Here is a 13,695-nt window from a genome sequence, read left to right as displayed (position 1 = left end):
GCTTACCTCAAATATAAAAAAAGGTTCACGTTATAGAAAGTGCATGTAATTGTTCACTTACATGTATGATCTTACAGTTTGCCAGCTTCAGGTTGTCTAGTCTCTCTTTTACCCTGGGGCGGAAATTCCTGTCTTTGCTAATCTATCAACATAATTAAACGTCTTGCTTATGGTATGTCTTGCACTATAAATGAGCCCATAGTACAGAAAAACTGCCACACTCAGAGAACCATGTAATTCATTCAGGTAATATTGGCAGATAAGATAAGTTAGTAGAGGCTATATTGCTTTCTCACCCACCTGCTCATTTACCTACTGAATAATATTTAGAACATAATAAGCTATTTACAACTGTTGAGTAATCTCATCCGACCCCCTGCTTTATTCCCAGAGCTCCTTTTCACATTGTTCTTTACCACTGCACCAGTTTTAAGTCTGTAAACATTGCTCTTATCCCCTTGCAGAAGTAACTTTGTTTTCCCTCTGCCTTTCAGGCCACTTGTCCTATATGATCTTTGACCCAGCTGGGCATGTAAGCCACTGTTGGAATATCCAACTACCTTCACTCCCTGTGAGCAACATAGCAGATCAGCCAGTTATAGTCAGGAAGTACATGAGTAAATATGCCGAGATACTATATTCTACTTATGGATAATTTTAGGAAAAATGTAGGAAATTCAGGAACTTCAACCCCATTCTATCTGACTTTTGTCCATCCTCGCTCTCCCTATTTTTTTCAGTTATCACTTTCACCTCTCTCTCTCTCTCACTGTTTCCCCCTGAAGCACCACTTGATTGGTTGGTAAAAATCACAGGTGATGTAGCACACAGCATTATTTAATATTATGTGCTTTTTAATTTTTTTTTTCAGTGAGGTTAACCTTCTCTGAACAGCGATACAATAAAAGCCCCACCCTCGCATCTAGTAACAAGATTGCAGAATCCTGATGCTCTTGAGTTTTTCCACCTCGTATTTTGTGGTGTGACCATGCTACGGTCATAAAAACCACTCGTTCCTTTAAAACATGCACACCACTTGGCTCCCACTGAGGGAGGGAGTACCTTGGTATTGGGTAAATAGAGCTGCTTACTAAAAATAAGATGTTTATGTCAAAGTTTAAATATCTAGAAGCCGTAAGGGTTTAGTTGTAAGTGCAAATGGAATGCCAAAGTGTCTAGGAGGTGGGTATAGGTAGACCAGTTTGGAACACCAGACCCGAGTTCTCTAGAGTCTCTGTAAAAATATTAAGGGATAAAAAGAAGCATTTCAGAAGCGAACTGTTATTAGACAGCACACAGACTTTTCTGAAATTAATTGAGTATATCAATTCTTAAAGGTACTCGAGTAGCTGACAGGTCAGAATAGGAAAGCAAAATTCTGTGGAGGCTGGAAATCTGAAATAAAAACAAAAAGTGCTGGAAATACACAGCAGGTCTGGCAGCATCAGTGGAGTGAGAAACGGAACTAATGTTTCATCAGAACCTAATTGTGTTCCTATTAAGGTCACTTTCTTGCTCAGTTCTTCTATTTGTATGCCAAGCTAGGGAGGAGATGAGCTAAAATGGTGCCAATTTCACACTAAAGAACAGACTGCTCAATAACTCATGCGGTGTGCAATGACAGATCAGTTTTAAACCCAGTAAACATCACTCATCTTTTTGCTGAGAGCAGATGGATTATTTGGATTATCAAGAGTGCAATATTTCATGGTATCTTTTAGACCCTTTGGGCACTAAGAGTCAATAGGTCAAATTTAACTAATCGAGTGGGCTAGGTAGGGCTGGGAGTGGTGAAGTGAGTGGAAAACTGCAAATGAAAATATTGTACAGACACAAGTTGAGATTGTGAGCAACACCTACGATCTCCTCCGTGTTTTAATTAAATATTTTATTTTTAGTACTGGTGGCGTCTATAATTTCACCGGCCAGGTTTTATCACAGGCATAGGATTTTATAGGACTCCATGGTCCCCGCCCACCCTCCCCCAGCTAAAAAGTCAGGGGGGACGCCTGCCCCATTATCCTGACAGCTGTGTCACAGCAATTTAATCCTGGGAGCAGCATCAAGTATTTTAAGGTGAGGCTTCTGCCCCTTTCTCAGGAGGAAGTCCTGCCTTAGAGAGCTGCTGGCCAATTGGAGGCCGCAAGATGCCTCCCTTGCATTAATCACCCTGTATAATTTCAGGTAGGTTAGGGGAGGACGGGTCGGCGGTGGGAAGTACACTTAAAGAAGAGTCATCTGGACTCGAAACGTTAACTCCGTCTTTCTCTCCACAAATGTGTCAGACCTGCTGAGTTTTTCCAGCAATTTTTGTTTTTGTTTCAGGTCCTTCTATAACCCGCCATTACCTGCAGTTTTGTCAGCTGACAGCTGGTTTCACCACTGAAAAGCTTCCCCCACTGTGTAATCACAGGTGTCTCCCGTGCACACCGCCTGTATTTTAAGTTTTAATTGGAATTGCATGGGAACCGGCAAAAAGCAAGAGAGCGGAAGGATCCCAGTTGCACCGCTGGGAATGGTGCACCATAGTTGAAATCCGCTTAGGTGTCAACCAGCAAAAATTGTAATCAAGCTTTCAGGGCTCTATCAGCTGGATTTTAAGCTCCCCTACCGGTGGGTTTGAAGGTGGGGTGGGGAGGGCACATAAAATCCAACGGGTGGCCTTCCCACCGCCGACCCGTCCTCCCCTAACCTACCTGAAATTATACAGGGTGATTGATGCAAGGGAGGCATCTTGTGGCCTCCAATTGGCCAGCAGCTCTCTAAGGCGGGACTTCCTCCTGAGAAAGGGGCAGAAGCCTCGCCTTAAAATATTTGATGCTGCTCCCAGGATTAAATTGCTGCGACACAGCTGTCGGGATAAAGGGGCAGGGCACCCCCCCTCCCACCCCCCCACCCCCCTGACTTTTTAGCTGGGATTGGGCGGGCGGGGACCATGGAGTCCTATAAAATGCTAGGTCTGTGATAAAACCTGGCCGGTGAAATTACAGATGCCACCAGTACTAAAAATAAAATATTTAATTAAAACACGGAGGAGATTGTAGGTGTTGCTCACAATCTCAACTTGTGTCTGTACAATATTTTCATTTGCAGTTTTCCACTCCATCACTCCCAGCCCTACCTAGTCTACTCAATTTGTGTGAACATGTAACAGGAGAGAGAATAAAACAGCTGTTACAGGGCTTATTGTGTTACCTCACCAAATGGCCATGTCATAGAACAGTGGGATACAGGTTCCGTCTCCCAACTCCACTGAGTACCCAGTTTCAGTGACATTACTGTTAGGAAAGCCTGGCATTTCCACACAGAGGAGCCCCTAGGGAAGGAGAGAAAATTTTACCTGGGGACTCTCCTCACACAACCTTCGAGTATTGAATATGACAGAACAGCATTGCCAGACTTGTGAGAATAGGTTGACCATATATTGGATCACATGTAGACTATAATGTAGTCAAGTTTGAGAGAGGAGAATAGGGAAAAAGTGGTTGGGAGAATATCTTTAAGAAATTAATGAATGAACAATCAAACATCAGCAATTTTTATCTTTTTTCCCTCACAATTACCTTGGGAGGGAGGGAGGGAAGGGGTAACAAAAGAAATCTGTGCACTGTTGTCGCACAAGAATTCTGAAGCTTCCCTGATTCATTCCATGTGCCGGGATTTTCCGGCCCCATTGGCATCGGGCATCATGGTGGGCGGCGGGGGGACAATATGGCGGGAAGAACAAATATCGGTTTCACGGCGCCATGAAGCCAAATTGCGATTGTCCGCTTCACCCGTCAATGGCGGGCCGTGTTTCCTGCTGCCGCGTGTCAGGAACCTAATTTCAATTCTTTAGCATCTCACTATAAGCCCTGCTCGCAGGAAACATCCCCCCCCCAACACTGGATCATCTGGGAATGCCAGCGTGCAATTACGTTGATGTGTTTCACAACTGTACATAAGCGACATGCACCTAGGGAGCTGTGCTTCACTCGGGACTTCGAGGTTTGTTTGCCTACCTTGCTGTGGGCAGCACTCGCAGTCATCAGTGCCAGGCTTCACAGACAGCACCACATCACTTTAGGGGGGTGCTCACAGGCAGGTCTCTACCTACCAGATCAGCCATTAGGCTTTTCAATGGCTGCAGGGCCGGGGCTTGCTTGGGGAAGGGGGAGAAGTGGCCTCAGGCAAGGGAAGAGGCTGCAGGGCGAGGGCTGTACTGGGGAAGGGGCGTAACCCAGGGCGTGTGTAGGGGCACGTGTTGATCTGTGCAAGTGTCCTCAAGACGGTGAGGGCTGAGGAGGCAGTCTCCAGAGGAGATGAGGCCAGGTGGAGATGTGAGGGTGTGTGTCAGAGAGTGAGTGGTGATGTCCCTTGAGCTGGCATTGAGCGAGATGCCAGCGAATGTGTGATGGCCTTGTGAGTATGTGAGTTTATAGTGATGAGATTGTTGCCATACCCTGGCGGCACAGATGAGATCATTCATCCATTTTCTGTACTGGATGGCCGACCTCTTGTATGCAGCATTGGCATTGACCACCTCTGCCACTGCATCCCAAGCTGGAGTGGTGAGACTGATGGGCTTCCCGTGGCCAGATCGGGAGTAGAGGACAACATGTCAGGCCTCCACAGCATCCAGAAGGCATCCCAGGGATTGTCACTGAATCGGGGGGCTGCACTCTTCTTGGCTTTTGGGGCCATGTCTTCACCCGTGCAGTGCTGGGCTGCAGACATTGAGATGTTTGCATGCGGCTGCAGTTTAAATATGGTGCCCTGCATGAGGAATTGGCGAGATAACGGCATGGCGGGCAAATCGGAGGCTGCCCGCCAGCGAGACGGCATGTTTCCTGCGGCTGTAAATTTAATGAGGCAGGAATAAGGCGTGAAAACCTGCCATTACGGCCAGTGGGTAAAACAACTTTTTTTCCTGCCCGCTACTGCACTTTGTGCAAAATCTGGGATGATTCTGCCCATAGCTTATTTGTTGGTAGAGTAAGTGGACAAACGCTGTGGTAGAAACCATAGGAATCTGCTGGAGCCAGGCGGTTTGAAAGCAACCCGAACAATCAAGAGTTCTGCAGCATTCTCTGTTTAATAAAAGCTTGTAATAAACTTTATGATATGTACATCAAATGAAGTCAAAGACCAGGACATCTGTATGGCAGAAACCGCCCACAGTCTGATTCTGATGGGACTGGAATGGGAGGGTGGTGATGATGTGGGGGGGTGGGGGTGGGGGTGGGGGGAGGTGTGGGTTAAAGAGATGACTTTGTAGTTTTAAAATGAATTTAGTTTTTCATGGTTTAAAATTACAGCTTTACTAAATTACAGCTCTCAAAGGGAAGCCCACAGAGGCATTTTTAAAGAGTGGTTCACTGGTCTACAGTGGGTGTTGGTAGTGTGCCCATGTGAAGGGTATATTAAATATACAATTTATTTCTTATCAGCCTTATGTGAGTACTGTGGGTGTTCCTGTATTAAAGGACAAGGATGTGTAGTATATGTAATTTGTTTCATTCACAGATGGAATATTATGCATGCAATTTACATTTGGCCAGTCTGCAGCTAGTGTGCTCTGTTATGATAGGTTATGCTAGGTACCTGTAAATAAGCTTTGAAAATAAAATAGCACACTGCTTGCAAAACCGTTGGTATTTTTAACATTGTAAGCAGAATAGAAATATTAGAAATATTCCTATTGGCAGTATAGTTTTGAAATATTTTTTAATCAATGTAACGGTCATTAAAAATAAATCCAATAATGATGTGTTTCATTTTGAGGGTGGGCACTCCAGTTCATAGTTCAGAATTATTTTGAAGGGGATTATAAAGGACTTTAGACATACTCCTGTTCAAGGCAAAACAAGGCAGTCAATTCATTTGGTCACTAGATCCTTGAACTCCATAACCCAGAGGCACATTTTTGGCTGGCTTGCTGATTTGAACCTTCACTCAGTATTTAGTGCTTCTGTTTCTAATTTTCACCTCTCCTGAAGCAAATGATTTAAGTTAGGGTACAGCCATCCTGTACCTTAAGGGAACATGTGCCTTCCTGTTTAAGTCTAGGCAAACATTATAAGCCAACTATATAACTGTTGTGGGAGGGGAAATAACAGACAAGTCCTATCTTGCCTAATCCAATATCCATACACACACTCTCCAGCAAAGCTCACTGGATAGCAGTCAGGAACAGTCAGGAATCAGGCCTTGGGACCTCCATAGCCTGTGGATTGGAAAGCAAAGTTACTACTGAACAATTGGGGAATTGTGTGTTTCCTCTTTATTTGTGGGTGTTTGAGTTTGGCTGCATGAGTTTTGCATGAGGGTCTACAACTGAGGCAATGTGATGAAGGCCTAATTCAATATCTCCCATCCACCGCTGGAAACCTTGGTAGCAACCCTCTTTGCGAATCCAAACAGCCGGTGAATATTTGGTGTTAATGAAACTGCAGTCCCTAAATGTGGTAGTCAGTGGAGGTGGGGAAGATAGTCCTCAGTCAAAAAGATCCAGGTGAATTATGTTGCAATGAAGTTATTTTACACATTCATTGGGAACCTGCCAAATACTCCTGTGTATATTTTGATATTTAAAAACCTAAGTGTTTTCAAATATTATATGTAAAAGTTGTGTAAATATTCACTGGCTGTTTGGATTTGCAAAGAGGGTTGCTACCCAGGTTTCTAGGGGTGGATAGGAGATGTTGAATTAGACCTTCATCACGCTGCATCAGTTGTAGACCCTCATGCAAAGCTCATGCAGCCAAACCCAAACACCAACCCACACAAATTATATAAATGTCTTGTTCATCAGAGACAGGTTGGAGGAGTGCGGTCTCTTGTTGAACATTTTTTTTCCTTTTGTTATATATTTTTACATAAACCCGTCCCTGACACATTGTCCGTTGTGTCAAAGGTGATGGGATCTGAACAGATGTGACAGAATCATCTCCACCCTTTCCCTCCCCCATGAGCGAGGTCCCTTTTGTACAGTTGCACAGCGAGGCAGTGGCTGCCTCAGCACTGGTTGTGGAAGTCTGCTATCAGGCCTTGATCTCCTCACAAGCTGCCTCCTCACTGTGGCAAACAGGTCGCTATAGACAACACGAAAATGGAGAGCGCAGCCTTTGCAAGCTGGAGCTGCTGAGCAAGTACAGTTATGTGAGGTTAAACTATGCTGTGGTTTACCAATGGAAAATGCAGAGACAGTATTTTTTTGTGTGTTTTTTTCACCTGAACAACATCTGCACTGAATTAACTGCTGAAGGAGGTGAGGAAGTGTGAGGAACCACGGAGACGGCCAGTTAGCTGATGGAATGGCAAGGTGTTTGATTGAACCATACAGCACAAAGTGCTGTAGCAAATGTTGTTTTTCTCTCTCTCCTAGTTGAGCAGAAGCCATCGCCCAGCAATGGGTCACGTTTGCATCTGCAACCACATATTTACAATCTAGAAAACTGAAAACACTGTAGCTGACCACAAGACAAATCTGTAGGCATTGTCTTCCATAAGCTGTGTGTGATTTGACTATCCCCTCAGATTCCAGCTGCTAAAAACATATTAGGGTTAAAATTCTAAACTGGCCGGAGGTGCATTTCTGCCGTAAGTGCTCGGGGTGGGACGGACAATGGGGCAAAACTGTTTCCTGCTGGGACTCCAACCATTCTGAGAAGACTGGAGAATTCCTGTGTGGACAGATCTTTATCTTGCTTTCACCCCTTTCCCACATCACATTAAAGAGAGGTGGCTGGGAGAGTACCTGATCTTCCTTGACAGATGCCAAACCAGTTCATCTCTTAATAACCCTAATGGGACTTATACTGCTGAGGACACCCTTATGATTAGTTATGGGCCTTCAAAGGATCACAAAATACAGGTCCTGGAGGTCTGTGCTGGAAGTGTAAGAAACTGTTTCATACAGTTGGTGCTATGTTGTGTCAATGATTGCATTTTGACCTTCAGATTTACTAATATCTTGAAGTATTTCTTTTGTAATAAGAGTTCCTTGGCTGCTTTGTAAAAGATCGCACTTAATTTAAAGCTGCTACAATTTTCAGGGCAGGCTATTCTCAGTCATCTGACTCTCTACCACCTGCTAGTCCCAATTTAAGGATTTAATGCAACAGGAGCGACACCATGAAGTGTGAGGATGCTGCCCCATGCCCTCAATTTATTTTTAACCTTACCTGGACCTCCAGAGCAGCACAGCTATCTCCCAATGGAACAAGGTTAGAAAATCTGTGGTGAGGAGGTGTTACCTCCAAGGCAGTTACGCAAGCTTTACAGGCCTGGTTTTAGTCTAGCGTTAGGGCAGGCCTGGAAGTAGGTCATCTACTCTCCATTGTCTGGGGATGATGTGTGGCACTACACTGCCCAAGAGGAAGGAGAATAAAATACCTTAAAAGAATGAAGCTTATACATCAATAAATAGCCATGAAATTAAAATAAAACCCAGCAAAGTTAGGCCCTGGTCAATTCACACCTTCCAGCTCAACGGATACCAGACTGTCAGAATTGATTGTGATGGTGAATAGTCCAAAATATTTATTTGTTCAGTGCACCTAAGTTCAAGGAAACATGAACAGAGTCTTTGGTTAAAGGCACATTTGATCCAAATTGGAGCAATCTCGTCCTGTCCCATATCACAGAATCCCTAGTTCAGGCCAAAATATATCTTGGCAAAAATTGTGTGTTGGACAAGAACAACTTTATCTTATAAGAGTGCCTCTGTGACCATGGAAGGTATCAAAGCCAATCATAATCTCACTTGATATTCACACGTGCACACTTGAGAGCTCAGGCCTACAGTAGCACTCATGGTTTAAGGTCAGCAGAGACTGCCGGAATAAATGGGGACCCTGTAATCTGTATAGCTCAGTACCACATCAGATGGTGTCTTTACCCATTAGGCTATCCAGGGAGCTGAACCAGAGTTTATATTATGAGCTTAAACCATTCAGGCACAAGTATAGTTTTTCCTTTCCTATGCAGTACATTTCCAATCTCATGCATGCCATTGGTGGAGGAGGGAACTGCCAAGCGGAAGCTAGCTGCTTCTCAGCAAGGTAAGAAGGGTGGTTGAGTTGCAAAAAATTGGAGGGCATATCAACCCGGGCTCTCTGCACAACTCCACAGTAGCTGGTTATATAGCAGCATGAAGAAGAGGGCACAGGATCTCTGCTATCCACTTGTTTGAGGAAGAGCATGTGAGGACAGGTTTGAAGAGCATGTTGGGGAGAAAATATACTGGGGTCAACTGTACGGTATCAACATTCTGAGATGACATATAAATCTTTTTCTAACTTCAGCAAAAAGATTCAAGGTAAAAATCTCGTGTTGTGTTTGACAGATTCTTCCAATTTACCAAAGAAGACCTGGGTATCATTTTGTCATGATGATATCACAAGCAATATGATTTACATCATCATACTGTATCTTTACAAGTAAACAAAATAAAGTTTGATTAAATATTTTGTTTTGTCAAGACAGTGGGCAGGATTTTCCAGCCCCGCCCGCCACTGGGATCATCTGGTCCCGCCGAAAGCCAATGGACTTTTGGCTAGGCCGTCGAATCACCAGCAGCAGTCCCAGCACGACGGGGCTGGAAGATCCTGGCCTCCTTCTCATTTTGTCTCTTTTTCTCCCCAGCTTTGCTCTCCATTCCCCTCCTCTTCTCGAGACTACTATTAGCATGGTACAGTTCCATCGGCACCCGATATCCTCCAGTGCCTCACCAAAATGACCTTGACTGTAATGCCAGGAAATTTTTAAGTGTTCCCCTAATTCAGCACCGTAACCTTGATGGAAGGTCGGTGGAAATCCTATTAACACATGCATTTGGAGTTTCAACTGATCTTCCACCAAAGTTATGGTGGACAATCAGGGAAAACCCCTAGGAATTTCCCAGTATCACTGCCAGCAAGCCATTTGCAGGAGGCCTGAATCTGTCCTCACATAAGATTCACAGATGCCAGCTTCCAGCAGGAGTCATCGCTGAATGGTGGTTGGGAGCCGGAATGCTGACCAATCCTACCTCCTTAACTGTAAAGCACTGGAGGAGGTGTTAAAAGCTCCCTACCACTCTGACATCAGCTCACTCCGCACAGATCACAGAGATTTCCTGGTCTTTATGGCTCAGCTACTTCCTAAATAAATTTGCAAAATCTCTGGAAAAGCAAAATCACTACTTTAACACTAAAGCAAGGCGGCAAATATTATAAATATGGGACTCATTTCAAGCATTTAGTGATGGTCATCATGTAGCCATCATTAAGTTTACATTCAGAGCTTTTTGATGAAGACAATGGAATTTTTAAATTAGTTAGTTCAGTAGCTTTAATTGTTGTTAACCAATTTCTTTCTCTTTTAGTTATAAGCTTAAAGCTCCAGGTTCTCAAAGAAAATGATAGCACAATTATCCATTTATTTACTTAATCGTCAAGCACATAAGTGTTTGAGAAAATGAGTGGGTTGAGGAGTATTGATTTCTTTTTAACTGGAAATGGATCGAATTGATGTTTAATAGTGAAACTGCTTTGATGACTGAGGCACAGTGCAAAGTGCGGAGGTAGACCTGAGTTACAACACAATGTCAGTCTCTAAGGCCAGGTAAGTGTTTAATGGTATTTGTGGTTAGACATCACAAGTGGGTGAGTCACTGATATATGTTGGTCTTCAGCGATTGAAACAAAACAGAGACAGAGAGAGGAAGCAAGAGAAAGGAGAAAAAAATCAATCCCTTCCATCAGGTCAAGCAGCTTTCTTGAAATAAAGAGGCTTCTTTAATAAAGGATAGTATGAAAGGGAAGCATGCAATGTAGCTATTATAGCAGAGAGGAGGTCAGCAAAAGCACAGCCATTAGCAAGCTTTATGTGTGCTGATAGCTTTGAACATGGCCTAGTAGCGCTTCTGCAAGGACCTTTCCTTACTGAATGTCTGCCCCCATGTTTGCCTGTAGCTAGCCACAGAAGAGTTGTAGTACAAACAGTAACAGAGACTCGTTCTGCCTTAAGTTCCTACTAAATAAAAAATAAAGAAGTGAGCAAATTTATGAAGGAAGCAATTTCTGTTAAAAAGGATGGCAATAAAAGAACGGGTCAGGTCAGATACAAATCATTTTCACCATAATAAAACCAAATTATGAAATGCTTTGATGCAATTTGTGCCATTGATTGTGTGTTTGTAAACAAATCAGAGAAGGGGAGATTCTCAAATTACAGGTTAATGAAGGCAGTGCACTTTAAAAGACAGAAAATACAGATAGGTGGGGGGCTCTTTAAGAGGGACAAGAAATCATTTGCAGAGGTTTTCACAGGTTCAGTACATTAAGACCAGTTTGCTTCACACCATTCTGACCGCACTGAACATTTGGTGGAACTCTTGAGGTGAGGACTGCAGTGGTGTTGCCGAAGATCTATTGGGAGTGGTTGCAGTGGAGATGTGTTATAATGAAATTGTCACCTCTGTCAAAGCACCAGTTGTTGTGAATGGTTAGTGTCACAAGTAGGAATGCTGTGAAATGTAAATCCCAACTTTAAGAGTGTGGGGAGGGGGATTTATTTAGAAAACTTCAAACCTCTGAACACAAGACCCCACTCCCTTCCGACCTTTCTTCATGGTATTGAAAAGACAATACTTTGTTGGATGCACTCAGTTAACAGGTATCCAATGTAATCATTTTTTTCTGAATATTTACCATTCTATGAATGCACCTCATTTTGCATAAAAAATGTTTTCCTCTTGTCACCTTTTACCAACCATCTTAAATCTATGTTCTCTGGCTGCTGACCCTTCTGTCACGAGACACCACTTCTCTTATTTACTGTATCAAAACGCTTCATGATTTTGGAAACCTCTATCGATTTTCCTTTTAACCTTCTCTGCCCTAAGGAGAAAATGCTCAGTTTTTCTCATCCCTGAGAAACTGATGTCTTTCGCCCCTGGTACCATCCTAATAAATCATCTCTGCACACTCTTTTAAGACCTTGATATCCTTTCTAAAATGTGGCACCCAGAATTGGTTACAATACTCCAGCTGAAGCCTAACCAGTGTTTTATAAAAGATTAGCATAATTTCCTTGCTTTTGTTATAAAGCCAAGGATCTCAGAAGCCTTTTTAACAGCCTTCTCAACTTGTCCTCCCACCTTCAAAGACCAGTGTATACCCCCAGGTCTCTCTGATCCTGCACCTGCTTTAAAATTGCACCATTGAGTTTATGTTGCCTCACTTCATTCTTCCTACCAAAATGCATCCCTTCTCACTTCTCTACATTAAACTCCATTGTGCTCATAAGTGAACATGTGTGCAGTTGTATGAGGGATCTCCATTAGTGTTATTTAGAGGGCCACTAATCCAACTGGCAGGTAAGGCGCTTATAACTTAATTCTGTTGTGGCAATGTTTTTGGAAGTACAGTGGCTTGTTTTGGGGAGGTTTTTTGGTGAATTGGTGCACCCATTCAGGAAGAGCACAGGATTTAGTCACTTGTACTCAGCAAGTCTGCAGGAGAAATGGAGATTGTAGCTGCAGTGCCTCTATGGCTCCACAACATAACTGAAAAATGGAACAGAGACTGCAGAGAAGGGAAGCTCTGGCCTGGATTTTGGCTCCCGGGTCAAGAGCACAGAGATAGGATATTTCCCGGCTTGGCAAACCGGATTCCGGAGAAAGAGGCCTGGAAGTTGGAAGTTTCATTCCCGTGGGGAGTCGGACTGGATTAAAAGTTGGGCTTGCCGCCCCGGAATGAGTGCAGAGGCGGCGGGTTGCAGAGGTGGGCTGGGCATTGGGCTTGCCTCTCTGCTTCGGCACTTTGTTGAATTTATTTTAAAAAATGAACAAAACAAGGAACAGCCCACACCTCTCGCAGCCCCTCACACCCCACATTCTCCATCCTCATCCATGCTACGTCATGCCCCCACCCACCCCTTATGGCCCATCCTACTCCCTATGCCCTTCTAACCAACCCCTATGATCCCTCCCAATGTCGCCCTCTGCCCCTCATTTGCCAATACATGTCTCTGCTCATCCCCTTGGCCCTTTATAGCCCCTATGCCAACTTAGTACCAACTCATGCTAATCCATGTCCCCACCCATCACCCTTTGCCTTACCCGCTCTATACCAACCCACCTAGTATCCATCAAGGGCAAACCTCAGGAGCCATGCTGACATAAAATAAAGTTCTGTAACTATTGATGCTGTCCCTATTTTTTTAAAAAAAACCTCTCATTAATAAAAGGAAAATATTCAATACATTGAAATTCCTTCAGCTTATCTCTTATGAAAACAATCATTTCTATTCCATAACCAATTGGAGCTGTCAATTAAATAGCTCACTTAACAGGCACCCTACTGTGATGATGTTAGGTTGTAAAATTAGTCATGCAGCACAAACCCCATAATGATAAAAAACCCTCAGGCTTATGTCAACAGGTAGTGTGAAATTTCAAGCACTGATTTTTTTTTAAATCCACACTTTTTAAAAAAATGTAAAGGCCAGCAGAATTAAACCTCTCAACAGCTCTGACAGCTCCAATAAGCTTTTATAGTTCTTTGACAGTTCTTTAACTGCTTGGACAGTTCTTTGACAGCTTGGACAGACCTTTGACACTTGGACAATTCCAATGAGTTTATGTACTTTTTACACACAATCCTGTCTACTTTTAACAATGCCAAAGCACACCTAACCTTGCCCAAAGGATGTTTTACCTTTGCCAAA

General features: G+C 43.5%; 1 protein-coding gene across 15 annotated transcripts in view; it reads left to right on the top strand.

Annotated features, from left to right (window-relative positions):
* Positions 1–13,695, top strand: part of tcf7 (transcription factor 7) — a 196,527-nt gene that overhangs the window by 41,888 nt on the left and 140,944 nt on the right. The window lies entirely within an intron of this gene.

This window comes from Cetorhinus maximus, chromosome 10 (assembly GCF_964194155.1).
Source record: "Cetorhinus maximus chromosome 10, sCetMax3.hap1.1, whole genome shotgun sequence".
NCBI classification, from domain to species: Eukaryota; Metazoa; Chordata; class Chondrichthyes; order Lamniformes; family Cetorhinidae; genus Cetorhinus; species Cetorhinus maximus.
The sequence above is the reverse complement of the archived record's forward strand: the minus strand, read 5'-3'. Positions and strand labels throughout refer to the sequence as shown.